Source organism: Nuphar pumila, chromosome 6, assembly GCF_984573655.1.
Source record: "Nuphar pumila chromosome 6, dmNupPumi1.hap1.1, whole genome shotgun sequence".
Taxonomy (NCBI): Eukaryota; Viridiplantae; Streptophyta; class Magnoliopsida; order Nymphaeales; family Nymphaeaceae; genus Nuphar; species Nuphar pumila.
The window spans coordinates 90,179,679-90,195,021 of NC_143254.1; positions in this window are offsets into that span (position 1 = coordinate 90,179,679).

A 15,343-nucleotide genomic window follows, 5' to 3' on the forward strand; every position below is an offset into this window, starting at 1 on the left:
TAGAATGGTATAAGGCTAGGGTAGTCAAAGGCTATTCACAAGAATACAGTATAGACTATAATGAGACTTTCACACATGTGGCTAGGATGACCTCGGTTAGGACTTTCATTGTTCTAGCTGTCATTAAGAATTGGTTCATTTATCAAATAGATGTTAAAAATGCCTTTTTGATTGATGAACTATATATATACCCCACTAGGATATGAAATTCCTGCAGGAAAGGTTTTTCATCTTCGTAAAGCCTTGTATGGTTTAAAACATGCTCTTAAAGCCTAGTATGATAGAATCATTGATATGTTTATTAAGAAATCTAATGCAGGTATGGTTATTCTTCTTCTCTATGTTAACGACATTATCATCAATAGAGGACATAAACAGAGAGTTATATTAAAATTGTTTTAAAACAAAGTTTTGAAATGACCAATCTAGGTTTTCTTCGATATTTTTTAGGGATTGAGATAGCTTACTCAGTGTAGTTATTTGCTAACTCGATCCAAGTTTATCTCTGAGATTATTGACAGGTTTGGCATTACAGATGAGAAGAGGGTTGATACGCCTGAAGTTATCAACACTTAGATGAAAACCGACGATGGCACCCCTTTGGATGACCCTACTTATTATCGACAAATGATTCAAGCTCTTACATATTTGACTATCACCCGACCTAACATTTCTCATGTCGTGCACACAACAAGTCAGCTTCAGCATTACCCTATGACTGTGCACATGAGCGTTATGTGTATGCAAAGTTGCAAACCTCTGTTTCAAGAGGGCTATTGTTATTCTTCCTCTCCACTTGAATTAATTGCTTATACTAATTCTGATTGGAGAGGGGATCCAAGTGATAGACACTCAACCACTGGTTTTTGTGTGTTTATAGGTGACCCGTTAGTGTATTGAAAATGCAAGAAGCAACAAAAAGTATCCATCTTGTCGACCGAAGTTGAGTATTGTGTCATGACCGCCACGACTTCTGAAATCATAAGGTAAAAGATTATTAGAAGACATAGGGATGTATATGCAGTCACCCTCAAGACTATGTTGTGATAATAAAAGTGACATCTATATCGTTGGCAATCATACATTCCATGAACGGACCAAGCGTATAGAAATGAATTGTCATTATGTTCATGACGCGTATCTCAAGAGGACTATCATCTTGCTCTGCATAGCATCTGAGTTTCAATTAGCCTACTTCTTCACCAAGGCACTTCCTTTTTCTCGGTTTTATTTCTTACATGACAAACTTTCAGTGATTATATTGTAAGTTTGAGGGAGATTGATGAATTGTATATATTAGGATTTCTACATATATATACATATAAATATGTATATATATTTGTCATTATAATTAGTTATACCCATTAGGGGTATTTTTGTTTTTTAAATCATGTAATAGAATATGTCCACTAGGGGAACTTTAGTCCCTTGCATGTTCTTATTTTTATTTTCTTTATTTTTGTCTTTTATTTTCCTTGCAAGGGCTTAATGATCATTGACCATTATAGCTGTTGGGAGCTCCCAACAGCTATATATATAGTCATTGGGAGCATCCCAACAGCTATAAGTGGTATTCTTTGTCTATATAAAAGGTGTCACTCCTTTTATTATGTATGCTTGTTCACCAACACATTTGAATATATAAAATCTTATATTTTTATGTTGTGCTCCAAGCCCATAAGAGGCCATTGTCCTTGTGATCTGTATTGACACATAAGTGGTCTTTGCTTGTGCTCTCTTTGTATGATTGTAATCCCATAAGAGGCACCTCATTGTGTATTTTTAATTCCATTACAATAATATCACAATATTTTTTGGGAAATTATTTTTTAATATTTTAAGCATACATTTTTATTTTTTGTTTTTTTTATATTTTAAAACCTTCTAAAACTTATTTCTTTATATTTTTTGCAAGAAAAATCATGCAAGACTATTATTTTCTTATTATTTATATTTTTCAATATTTTTAAACTCCAAAGAATTTCCAACTTTTGAAAATCTCTCCAAGAAATACCCTCGCCGAGAAAATACCTTGAACGATACAGGTGACTATGATTTTTTCCATGCATGTATTTGCATGTACTTGTCCATGTGTATGTGTCTATGCATGTACATGAATATGTGTCCATGCACATATTTTCATATATTTGTTCATGCATGTGTCCATGCATGCATTTGCATGTATTTGTCCATGAATGTATTTGCATGTATTTGTTCATGAATATGACTCCATGCATGAATATTTGTCCGTGAATATTTGTCGATGCATGTATATTTATCATGCATATTTCATGCATGCATGTGTCCATGCATTGTGCAGTTGTTGGGTTAGTGAGGCAATGGGGCAGACACCAAGGATGATGTTCATTGGTGGATTCCACAAAACTCACCTCAGGAGGTGCCAACACCCTCCCCATTGCCATTGTTTTGGTAAAACACTGCTCCCAAACATGGTTGTGCACCATAGATTCTGCAACCCAGCTCCAATGCATAGCTCCCAAACACAGCCTAAATGGTTCAAATTTGGATTCCTTCAGCCACAGCCTGAAAAATTGCTAGTTTAATGCTAAATGAACCTTATATGCAAAAGCAAGCATGCACATGTCAGCTATAACAAGCTTATTGAAGTATCTGCCAAGCATGCAGTGCGAGGTTTGACACAAGATGCAGTACATGCCCAAATCTGACAAAAGGAAAAGGAGAGCTTGTGTGGAATATAACTCATAGTGCGTAATCATTTGACAGTCCCCTACTTGCACACTTTCTTTAGAATAATAGATGAGTTATTAGTTTGAAACTGGGAAAAATGCAATCTATGAGTACTCCAACCCCAGGAATGAATTCCAATGTTCAACATAAGTTAGTTTTGCAGAAAATGTTTTCTTCAACAAATAAAAAGAAAATTTTATTTGTGAAGAATGGCAAAGGGTGTGACCCCTGGCATTGCACAGTCAGCAGCAGCAACAAGCATTAGCTGTTATACCATTGTGAAAACACATAACCTATTGCCACATCAATGCAGCATGTACAAGTCCTTGGTACAAGTCTTGGCCTGGCCAAGCCAATGTTTACACATGGCTTGAGATCATTAAGCACACAAATGTAGATGTAGAGTGGGAGGAAGATGATGTATCTTTTGTTCCTCTATGGCCACAGTATCACCGTAGTTCCCTTAAATTGACATATAAGTCTTTATATACCACTTCATACTATGCAACCACCTAATCTTCATGGAAAAGAAAGAGGGCACTTAAAGCAAGGAAGCTGTCTCCACCTCTTTTTCCCACACAAAGCACCTATAGATAAATGATAACCCTCTTCCAGGGCATTTTATTACAACTAACATGTTCTTATGAAATAGTTATGAAAATATACAAGCTCGAGGTGAGAAACCACATATGCTGACTTGTAATGAAAAGAGGCGGAAGCACCAATAGGGCAAAAAGTCACTCCTTAAGAGTGACTACAAGAGCCAAGAACACAAACACCAAATGTGCACACACAAAACTCACAAATATAGAAAATGACTTAAAGTCATAAGTTGGATTTATTGAAGAAAGGAAGAGAAGGGTGTAAAAACCCATACATTTACAAGGGGGAACCTCCTCGTTATATAGAGGAGGGAAGCACTAAAGAGGACCCATAAAGGGGGCTCCCTTCTAGTCGTTGGGAGCCCCAACGGTCATAAATATGACTGTTGGGGCCCCAACGACTAGATGGGTGGGGCCCCTTTATGATTCCAAAAAGCAAAAAGACAAAAATAAAAAGGAAAAAGAAAAAGGGGAAAAAGAGAAAAAGGTAAAAAAGAAAAAGGTACATTTGGAATTACCAAAATACCCCTATCGGGTTTTTGGTTTATACAAAACAGGAAAAAACTATAAAATTATGTATATATACATATATACGTATATATACTTATATATATATACTAATGTATATATATATATATAAGTATATGTATATATATATTTATATATACATAATTTAACATGCCCCCTCAAACTTTACGGGGAGAAGACCGAAAGTTTGCCAAGAAGAAACATGAATCGTGGAGTTGGGAGCGCCTTGGAAAAGAAGTCAGCTAGTTGATACTCTGAAGTGACATATGACAATGTGATGGTCCCTTTGAGATATTCGTCTTGAACATAATGGCAATCCATTTCAATATGTTTGGTTCGCTCATGAAAGGTGTGATTGTTGGCAATGTATATCGCACTCTTGTTATCACAACAGAGCATGGTGGGAGTGGAAATGTGAACGCCCATGTCACCAAGAAGACTTCTGAGCCACACAATCTCCATAGTTGTCATCGCCATAGCCCGATATTCAGCTTCAGTAGATGATAAGGAGACCTTCTGCTGCTTCTTGCATCTCCACGAGATGAGAGATTCACCTAAAAAAATGCAAAGACCCGTAATTGAGATCTGATCATTGGGATTTCCTCCCCAGTCAGCATCAGTAAAAGCAGTCAATTCAAGAGATGAGGAAGAGGATAAGAAGAGTCCCTTGGAGATGGTATTTTTGATATATCGCACAATTCTCATTACGGCCGCCATATGAACCGTAGTAGGAGCGTGCTGAAATTGGCTCGCTGCATGAACCGCATGAGCTATGTCTGGACGTGTGATGGATATATAGGTAAGGGATCCAATTAATTGACGGTAGGGGGTTGGATCTTCAAGAAGAACACCATCTTCAAGTCTTAGTTTCGCATTGATAACTTCTGGAATCTCCACTTTCTTTTCATCAGATATTCCTGATTTGGTACAAATTTCTGCAGCTAACTTCATTTGAGATAAGATGTACCCACGCGCTGAATAAGCCACTTCAATTCCTAAAAAATATCTCAAATAACCAAGGTCAGACATATCAAAAGTATCTTTTAATATAGACTTAACATCATTTACTCCCTTTTTGTCATTCCCAGTGATGATCATATCATCAACATACAGCAGAAGCATAATAATGGAGTCACCTGTCCTTTTGACAAAAAGAGCAGTGTCAGTATAACAAGAAGAAAAACCTAAATTGATTAATACATTACTAAACCTGTCATACCAAGCTTTAGGAGCTTGCTTAAGTCCATATAAAGCATTTTTTAATTTTAAAACTTTTCCATTTAAATTCATACCTGGAGGTGGTTCCATATAAACTTCTTCATTTAAATTACTATTCAAGAAAGCATTTTTAACATCAAGTTGAAAGATGGCCCATTTTTTAACAAAAGCTATAGCAAAATAAGGGCTCGAACACTAGTCATTCGAGCAACTGGGGCAAAAGTTTCATCATAGTCTACCCCATACTCTTGGGCATAACCTTTGGCTACCAACCTAGCCTTATATCTTTCTAATGAACCATCACTCTTAGTTTTTACTTTAAACACCCATCTACATCCAATGGGTTTCTTGCCATTGGGAGGATCAATGATTTCCCAAGTTTGTGCCTTTTTAAGGGCATCAAGTTCAAGCTCCATAGCTTCATTCCAATGATCATATTGTTTACCATCATTGTAATGAGATGGTTCATGAAAGGAGTGAAGAGCAAGAAGACATGCTCGATAATTAGGGGAAAAGGAGTCATAAGAAACAAATCTATTTGGAATCTTAGGAATGCGATTTGATCTTCTTTGAGAGGTTTCTTTTATCGACTCATTTTGAGAAAATCTTTCAAGGGAACATGGAGGATTTCTTTCATTCCTTCTAGAGTAGACTTGTATTTGTCTTGAAGCATTTTCTTCTAAGTTTTGATCATTATTTGGATGTTCAACAAGATCTTCATTAAGAGGTTCATTAAGATCAATATGATCATCTATGATGTTTTCTTGAGGTAACAAGTCAAATAAAAAGGAATAGTCAATATTTTCATTTGGTTGATGCGAAAAACCATTTTCTTCTTCGAGGAATGTGACATCTTTTGAGATATAAAGTTTATTATTAAGTATGTCAAAACATCGATATCCTTTTTGTTTTTCGCCATATCCCAAAAAAATACATTCAATAGCCCTAGGAGAAAGTTTATCATTTTTGCGAGTTAAAACAAAGCATTTACATCCAAAAATTCTTAATCTTTTATAATCGGGAGACATATTGTAAAGTTTTTCAAATGGAGAAAGATTTTTCAAAGAGGATGAAGGGATTCTATTGATGAAATATTTTGAAGTTAGAACCGCTTCGGCCCAAAAGGATTTTGGGATATTTTTTTGAAATCAATAATGTTCTTGTAGTTTCTATTATGTGCCTATGCTTTCTTTCCGCAAGACCATTTTGTTGCGGAGTGTTGGGACAAGAACGTTGATGAAAAATTCCATTTTCTTTTAAGTAATTTTGAAAATCATTAGACATATATTCACCTCCCGAATCGGACCTAAGAATAGATAGATTTCCCAAAAATTGATTTTTAACCATTGCATGAAATTCTTTAAAGAACGAGAAGACTTCAGATTTGCGACTTAAGAAGTATATCCACGTAAATCTAGTGAAGTCATCAATAAAGACCACATAATACGAAAAACCTCCTTTAGATAAAATTAGGGAAGGTCCCCACACATCGGAATGAACAAGTTCAAATGGCCGAGTGGCAAAATAACTTCTTTGAGGAAACGGAGTAGCTTTAGATTTCCCAAAAATGCAATCTTTACAAGTCATGTGATTGTCTTTACAAGTATTGTTCAAAAAAGGGAAAAGAGACATTTTTACAAAATTTGGATGACCAAGTCTCTCATGCCAAATTCCAATACTTTTGTCTTTAACAAGATTGCAAAATGACTTAGATGGAAGCGTCAAAAAGTCCATAAAATAGAGATCACCCCTTCTATGGCCTTGCCCAATCAGCTTCCCTGACTGGAGATCCTGCACGATGCAATCTTTAGGTGAGAAAGAGACTTGGCATCCATGGTCGGTGATTTGGGAAACGGAAAAAAGATTTAAATTAATTTTTAGAACAACTCTTACTTTAGGAACAAAAAAGTTTTGAGAATTTTTGAAGTCAAGTGTTCCAATACTTTCAATTTTTAATGACATTCCATCGGCCGTTGAAACATAGGAGGACATGGGTTCGGAAAAAATATTGGAAAGGGAGGTTTTATGAGATGTCATATGGAAAGAAGCACCAGAGTCTAGTATCCACATACCTGGAGGTGATGAAGAGTAGGTGATGGCGGCTCCGGATGTTGAAGGAGAAGACTTGAGAAGGTGTTGAAGAACTTCGGAGATATGATTAAGAGTTTCTTTGATATCTCCTTCTTTGGTACTTTCTTCCTTCTTTGGAGAATTTTCTCCAACCGCGACAACCTTTCCTTTAAGCTTTGGACAAACCGGTCTAATGTGCCCCGGTTCATTACAATAGTGGCATATGATTCCCTTTCTAGGCCCATTGATATTTTTGTTAAAGTGGGGAGGTCTATATGCTTTAACATTTGATCCGGGCCTATTAACGGCCAAAACCTCATCATTCCTAATGCTCAAGCCAAGTCGAGTTTCTTCTTGACATACCTCGGCAAGAGCATCTTCAATAGGTAGGGCCTTGCTTCTATGGAGAAAAGATGCCCTCACTTGTTCAAATTCCGGGCAAAGTCCATGAAGGAATTGAAAAAAGTGCTCCTTTTCAATTTGTTCCCTTCTTAGTTCAATGTCTTGTGGAGCAACCCATTTGGGCTCAAGAAGGGCAAGTTCATCCCAAAGAGGGGTTAGAGAGCTAAAATAGTCCCGGACACTCATATCCATTTGTTTGGTGGAACGAATTTTTTCTTGACAAAAGAATTGTCGAGCAAGATCCTTTTGGGTATACATACCCTTAAGGAAAAATCAAGCCTCATTGGCTCTTCTAAACTTGGCAATATTGGCACAATTTTTAAGATCTACATTGTTCATAAACCATGCCAAAATTTTGGCATGGTTACTTTCCCAATCCTCGATTTTGGATTGATGTTCATTAATGGCTTTGATGCGTTCATCGCCATCTAAAGCCTTTTCAACTTCATTTTCAATTTTGGTAAGAACAAGAGAGGGTTCGGGAGTAGTCCCCATAACAAAACCCCAAAGTTTCTTACCTCTTAGATGATTTTCCATAGCGGAGGCCCACATGAGATAGTTGGACCCATTTAGCTTGAAAGAGAGCTCCACTTTAGAGTCACATTCCATCGGCACCAAATATACTTCCTTCCTTCAAAACTTTGAGAGGCACGCTTTCCAAGATGACAAAAGAAAAGCCCAATCACCAACCGAGCTTTGATACCATGTAATGAAAAGAGGCGGAAGCACCAATAGGGCAAAAAGTCACTCCTTAAGAGTGACTACAAGAGCCAAGAACACAAACACCAAATGTGCACACACAAAACTCACAAATATAGAAAATGACTTAAAGTCATAAGTTGGATTTATTGAAGAAAGGAAGAGAAGGGTGTAAAAACCCATACATTTACAAGGGGGAACCTCCTCGTTATATAGAGGAGGGAAGCACTAAAGAGGACCCATAAAGGGGGCTCCCTTCTAGTCGTTGGGAGCCCCAACGGTCATAAATATGACTGTTGGGGCCCCAACGACTAGATGGGTGGGGCCCCTTTATGATTCCAAAAAGCAAAAAGACAAAAATAAAAAGGAAAAAGAAAAAGAGGAAAAAGAGAAAAAGGTAAAAAAGAAAAAGGTACATTTGGAATTACCAAAATACCCCTATCGGGTTTTTGGTTTATACAAAACAGGGAAAAACTATAAAATTATGTATATATACATATATACGTATATATACTTATATATATATACTAATGTATATATATATATAAGTATATGTATATATATATTTATATATACATAATTTAACATGACTATCTTAACACATGCCCTCAAACCAAGGTTGAAAAAGTTGTGAACAAATTACCATTTGCATCCTTAACCAAATAACCCCATCTTAACTAGAGAGAGAATACCCATACATTTAGTACATTATCTACCCAATTAAAAATGCAAAGAATAACCCAACAACTGCAAAGATGATGGTCATGTTATTTTTGTTGCAAAAAACACTAAAAATCAAGGGCATTTTGTATGACAGTTCCCTTTGACTCTATTGCCAAAAAATAATTGTATACCAGATCATAAACAACTTCAAACATAAAATGGCTCATTGGCTAACCTAATCGAGCCTAACACTAGATCATTTAAAGAGGTAATATTGAAGGATGTGCGACCAGTGAGTTCATTTATTGAGGCACATGTACATAACAAGTTCATTTGATGAACTGGAGATTTACTGAATCCTAAGAATATCTAGATGAGAATGTCTTTCCACTTTGTGGAAGAAATTGCTTGAAAGAGATAAAGACAAGATCTGTCCTACAAAGTACTCATGTTGAAGGAATCTTCTGATACTATCTCTATGTGGAATGCAATTTGTCATAGAAATGAGTAATGTCAACAATAGCAGTAGTAACAGATGTAGTAGTAAACATATACTTCATTTATGGTACAAGCTAGTGTTCATTTATTTATTTGCATTCTCGTACAAGTTAGATTTTATTTATTCTTTTGTTTGCTTGTTTAACAACAACAACAACAACAATGCCACTATTAAGGAACAAAGCCTGCCATAAAACAATCCCGCTTTTTTAAGAAAGAATAGCAAATTGAAGAAAATGTGAATGAAACAACACAAACAACTCTGCCATTTCTAAAAGACCCACAAAGAGGCTTCAATTAGTGACTATTCTGCATTCCATAATTTATGGAATCAATTTGCAGAAATAAAAAACGTTCAAAGAAAAATAAAAAATCTTCAAAAGCAACAGTAACCAGAAGGTAGATATCATCGTAATAAAGAACCACCTAAATTCAACCAGTATTCCCACAAGAAGAGCCTAAGTTCCAGTATTCGAATAGTCGAGTTTTCTAGCTTCCAATTTAGCCATGCTGAACGATTAAGTAACCATTGCGGACCATCTCCATTTTGAGGAACTAACAAATCAAATAAAGTTATTAGTCCACATGTTAAACTAACGAAGTAAAAGAAAAAAACCTCCAAAATTCAGGTTATAAACCAAACCAACAATAAACAATTTGCAAAATAATGACAATCACCATCATACGGGTTGCCAATGTCTAAAGGAAACTACTCGGCAGAAGAAATTAACGAAAATTCCTAACTTCCAAATAATAACTCAAACAAACAAACCCAATTAAAAAAAAAAAGTTAAAACCCCAATAGTGTACAATGTGTCGTTAATTCATCACAATGGAAGAATTTCTCGCTATCTCATAAGAATTTGTCAAAGCTACAAATAAACAAACACGTAGAATGCAAAGAGAGAAACTAACCATTTATATTTAACCTCGTAAAAGAAAACAAAAAAAGAAGGGTTGGGGGGAGGGAACTTGCTTTCGAGTGCTACCAGGAGAAACTTGCTCCCGTTTTCTGTAACCAAAAGACGAGAGAGAGAAACGAGAGCGATGACGAAGATGAACAAGAAACCCTAATTTTCCATCCACGTTCTAATTTACTATTTCTTCGAAAAAATCTAAAAAAAACAAAAAGGGGCAAAAAGAATTGAAGAAATCCTACCCCATCGGGAGCATCACAACCGCGGATCAAGGAACGCCTCTTACGAATCGAACGAAGCCGATTCCCGGTTCCAACCACGAATTCAACCAGAATTTCCCGGTTCAAATTGGAACGCAAAGGCAGAGAAGGGCCGCAAACCGGCATTTCGACAACGGCGAAGGAGAAATCGGCATCGGAGACACGGATTGAGCGGCCATCAGAAACTCTTTCTTCTTCTTCTTCCTTTCCGCCCAAGACCTGAAACAACGTGCCCTATTCCCCAAGAGAAATAACGAAGAATGAGCGAGAATCGGCCGACTCGGAGTCTCGGATTAACGCCATCCTTGGACCCAAAGGCTTTCATCTCCTGCGCTTTCGGAGTGGTTTTATATCGCTCTAATGGCTCGGGACCGAACCGGGAATCTAAGAGTGTATCAGCTACTTTATAAACCGGATCTTCTAAGTTCTTGACTTCCTGTTTTCCTAAAAAGGTCCAAACAAATATTCGCGTGCTGGGATTAGGGATGGCAGAGTCTGAGGAAGTTGTCAAAATCCCGCACTTCATCATTGCATTGCATTGCATTGCATGGGTTTTGATTTTCTCCATCCCGGTTTCATGTCTTCAATCCTCAGTCCAAACAGAGCGAGGGCGGGGTAAGGCTAATTTTTCCTCGGTCCACTGTCATCTAAAAAATACTTTAGCATTTTACTAACGAGGATGGAGGATAGAACGGGGGTTGCAGTGATTTGATTTTCTTCATCCTCGATCCATACGCAGTAAGGTGGGTCTGGGCTCATTTTTCCTCAGTCCACTGTCATCCTAAAGAATATTTTGGCATTTTTATTAACGAGGATGGAACATAGGACGAGCAGGATGAAAAAAAGTGTAAGTCCATCCCCGCCTCCATCACCCATGAATTTTGATTTTAACTTTCATCGTCACCTTCATTCCCCGATGTCGGAGAATCCTCCTATGTCTCGATTGACGAGCTCTGGACGCCTTCTCCCCCGCACCCGTCGCCGCACTTGACGGCTCCCCTTCCTCTTCCTCCTTGCACCATCGGCAGAAGATCGGGATCTCAACGTCGGAGAACTGATCGTCAGCAGGTTCTCGGCAAGAGGAGCAGACCGAGCGACGAGGAAGTTAGCGTCGTGAACCCTTGCGTCACAGGACCAGCAGAGGAAGGCGGAATCCGGGAGGCAGAACACCACGGCCTCGCCGGAAAGCCCCGTCCGTCGCTAGAGCCGTCAGGAAACCGGGTTCCACGGTCGTGGCTGTTTCGATAAACCTGAGAGAGTTTTTCAACTAAAAAATTTTTGGGTTAGGGGTTTTTCCTTCAGCCACCCCCACAGCCCGTCCAGTCCACGCTCGGCCCGAGCTCAGCGGTGGCCTCGCCGTCCGGGCCTCCAGCACCCGCCTCGCCGACTCACAGGAGCTCACTGTCACGGGTGACACCGACAGGGTGCGAGTTTTTTTTTTTTAACCAAATAGGGTTAACATCGCACGCGAGCCTCAGGGGTGTTGGTGTACTGGGTTGGACGTGTCACGTAACACGTATGACTTGCACAGGTAATATTTTATTATTCTATTAATTTTAATGTTTCTGAATAGCAATTCCCGTTATAAATTTAATATATTAAATTGTCAAAAATATATGTTGATTAATTAAATAATTAAAAAATCTATATCCACATGTCTTATTTAAAAAAAAAATGTCAATTCACCTCGTGAGGGTGTGTTGTGTTCGGGGGTCCGAATGAGCCCCACGTATATAAGCACGTGGGGCCCGTATCCTCTTGCGCATCGACATCACTTAGCATCGAAGTCTGGTGTAGTTGCAAAGACTTAAGTATCATTTCCTGCAATTCTCGTCATGAAACGACGGTTCGAGAAAATGACAAAAATATCCTTCATTCAAAAAAAAAAGAAAACGATGATTCAAAAAAAAGGATAAAAATGTCCTCCATCCAGAAAGTCGAGGATGATGTTAACTCTTAAAAGTTCAAATGTTTTGTTTTCGCCCTAAGCAGTAAACTGTTGCATCATCTATTGTAACAAGAGCTCCCTTTGACGATGCAAACTTTGTTAGCGGAGTAGCAACCTTTGTCATCGTCTCGAGTTGAGGTTCCCACTTTGGTTTTTTGCTTGTGTTACAACACATTGTTGCCTTCTCGTTCATGCCTTGTGTTACAAAACATTCCTGGGTTCGTGATCGACTGGTTCAATCATTGGTGGGCGTCATAGGGCATTTGCCAGCCATCTCTTTTATAGTCTTCTTTTCTTTTTCATTGTCGTTAGGCATTATGAAAGAAAGCAATGACACACAAACATTCCAACAAGTGTCATTAAGGTGTCGTGAGTACCTTTCCATGTCATCATGCTATCGTTAAAGAACGTATGTCATCGTGAGTGCCATTAAAGCATTGTTTTGTTATTGCAAGTGGATCTTGTCATTTCGATGGTTGGAAACTTAACGATATTTGTAAGACGTTGGGACTTGTTGACAAGAATGCTTGTTTACAGATGCGAGAAAGGGCCTCTACCCCATTCGGTATTGTCTATTCACTCAGTATATGCAATGTATCACAAATCGCGGTTGTAGTAACATACTACCGATTTGTGAGATATTGTTTTGTTTGTTAAAATCGATTTGTTAGCTATTATGCTAAATTTTTGTATCGATTTAGAATATATTTTGCAATATGTATATCAATTTGTAAGATATTATGTATTTTGTAGTGTCGATTTGTAAGTTATTATGTTGAATTATCGTATCGATTTGTAATATATTATGCGATATATATATTGATTTGTAAGATATTATGTGTTTTCTAGTATCGATTTATAAAATATTTGTAGAAAGACTTTTAAAATGTCTGCGTGCAGAAATACATTGTTATGCGCTTGCAGTGGCGATTTTCGTATTTAAATCGCTGCTTATTTAGCGATTTCTATTGAAATCGCTTCACAGCATCGTAGATATAATTAAATCGCTATCATCAACACACATATACGATAAATCCTTTCTTTTATTGGCATGGTAAGTAACAACTCGATACATAGTATAAGCAAATAACAAATCGTCGTTGCTTTTATACTGTAATTCATTCAATCATTTCTTTGACTTGCTTAACCTTATTGGTATCCGTTGTTATATGCATCTTGAATAAATCATAGTAAACGTATGCGCTTGCTAACACAAATTGATATCTTGCTTATAACAACGGTGAGTTTATCATCTGGTTGTAATGAAGATGATCTATCTCAATTATTTGAAATATATGGAGAAGTGAATATCTGTACTAATGACACACCTGAAGAAGTGAACGTGTGCACTAATGATGCACATGATAACAAAGGTGCAGGCATTGGATTCACTTTTGACTTGAATGTTCCAGCAGAAGAAATGCAATTCGATAATGACTTAGACGATCGTGACAATACACTTGATAAAGGTGCAGGCACTGAGAATGTACATGATAGTACACATGAATCTGTTCCCGTAGAAGAAATGCAGTTTAATAATGAGGATGTTGCATATAAATTTTACAATGATTATGCCTTAAAATTTGACTTCAGTGTTATAAGGTATTCTTTGTCAAAAAATGCACAGGGTGTCATGACGAGAAAGACATATGTTTCTTCTAAGGAATGTTGAAAGAAGTCAAGTGGAAATCCAACAAGGAGCAAGCCAGATTCAAGATGTGGATGTCCAGCGAGAATGGTGTTAAGAAGACTTTCGAATAGGAAATATGTAGTTCATACTTTAATCATTGATCATAACCATGATTTAGCAGATTCATTTATGACTCCTATGTTACGGTCACATCGTAAAGTAACTGAAGCGCATGCTGCAATTGCTGAAATAGCTTATAGCACCAACATTGTACCAAGGAAGACATACAATTTGTGCACGTACATAGATGTTGGTCGCGAGAATGTGTCATTCACACCTATGGATCTAAGAAACTACTTGAGAAGAAATATGACAGATAACAAGAAGAATGGAGAAATGTGTTCTTTGGTTGATTACTTATAGAAGAAATCAAGCATTGACCTTGGTTTCTTTAGTGCAATGCAACTGGATGAAGATGGATATGCTATGAATATGTTTTAGGCAGATTCAAAGTCAAGAGTAGATCATTAATGCTTCAATGATGTGTTCATTTTTTATACGACAGTGAAGATTAATACTGAACAATGGTCATTTACATAGTTTGTCGGAGTAAACCATCACTCACAGAGTTGTATATTAGGCGACGTTTTTTTGTACGATCAGACCAAGGAAAGCTTTGAGTGGTTGTTCAGAGTATTTATACAGGCAATGAATGGGAAGCAACCTGAAGTTGTACTTACAGATGGTGATCACGCAATTGCAGCTGTAGTGTCTCATGTGTCGCCAGATACACATCATCGCATATATTTGTGGCATATCTTTCAAAATGCAGCAAAGAACATAGGACACATATTTAATCAGAAGACAGGGTTTGACAAAAAGTTTACTAGGTGTGTACTTAAGAGTGTAGACGAGGTCACCTTTATGTCTAATTGAGAGAAAATGATTCAGATATACGACCTTGAAAATTGTCGGTGGTTACAAAATTTATATGCAGAAAAAGAAATATGGGCATTGCCATATGGAAGATAATACTTTTGTGCAGGTATGATAAGCACACAAAGATCAGAATCTATGCATGTCACACTGAAGAAAACCATGTATTCATGTTTAACAATGTTTCGCTTCATGGAACAATATGAATTATTTGTAGACGGTCTTAGACAGAATGGGCTTGAACAAGATGTGAAATGCTTCTA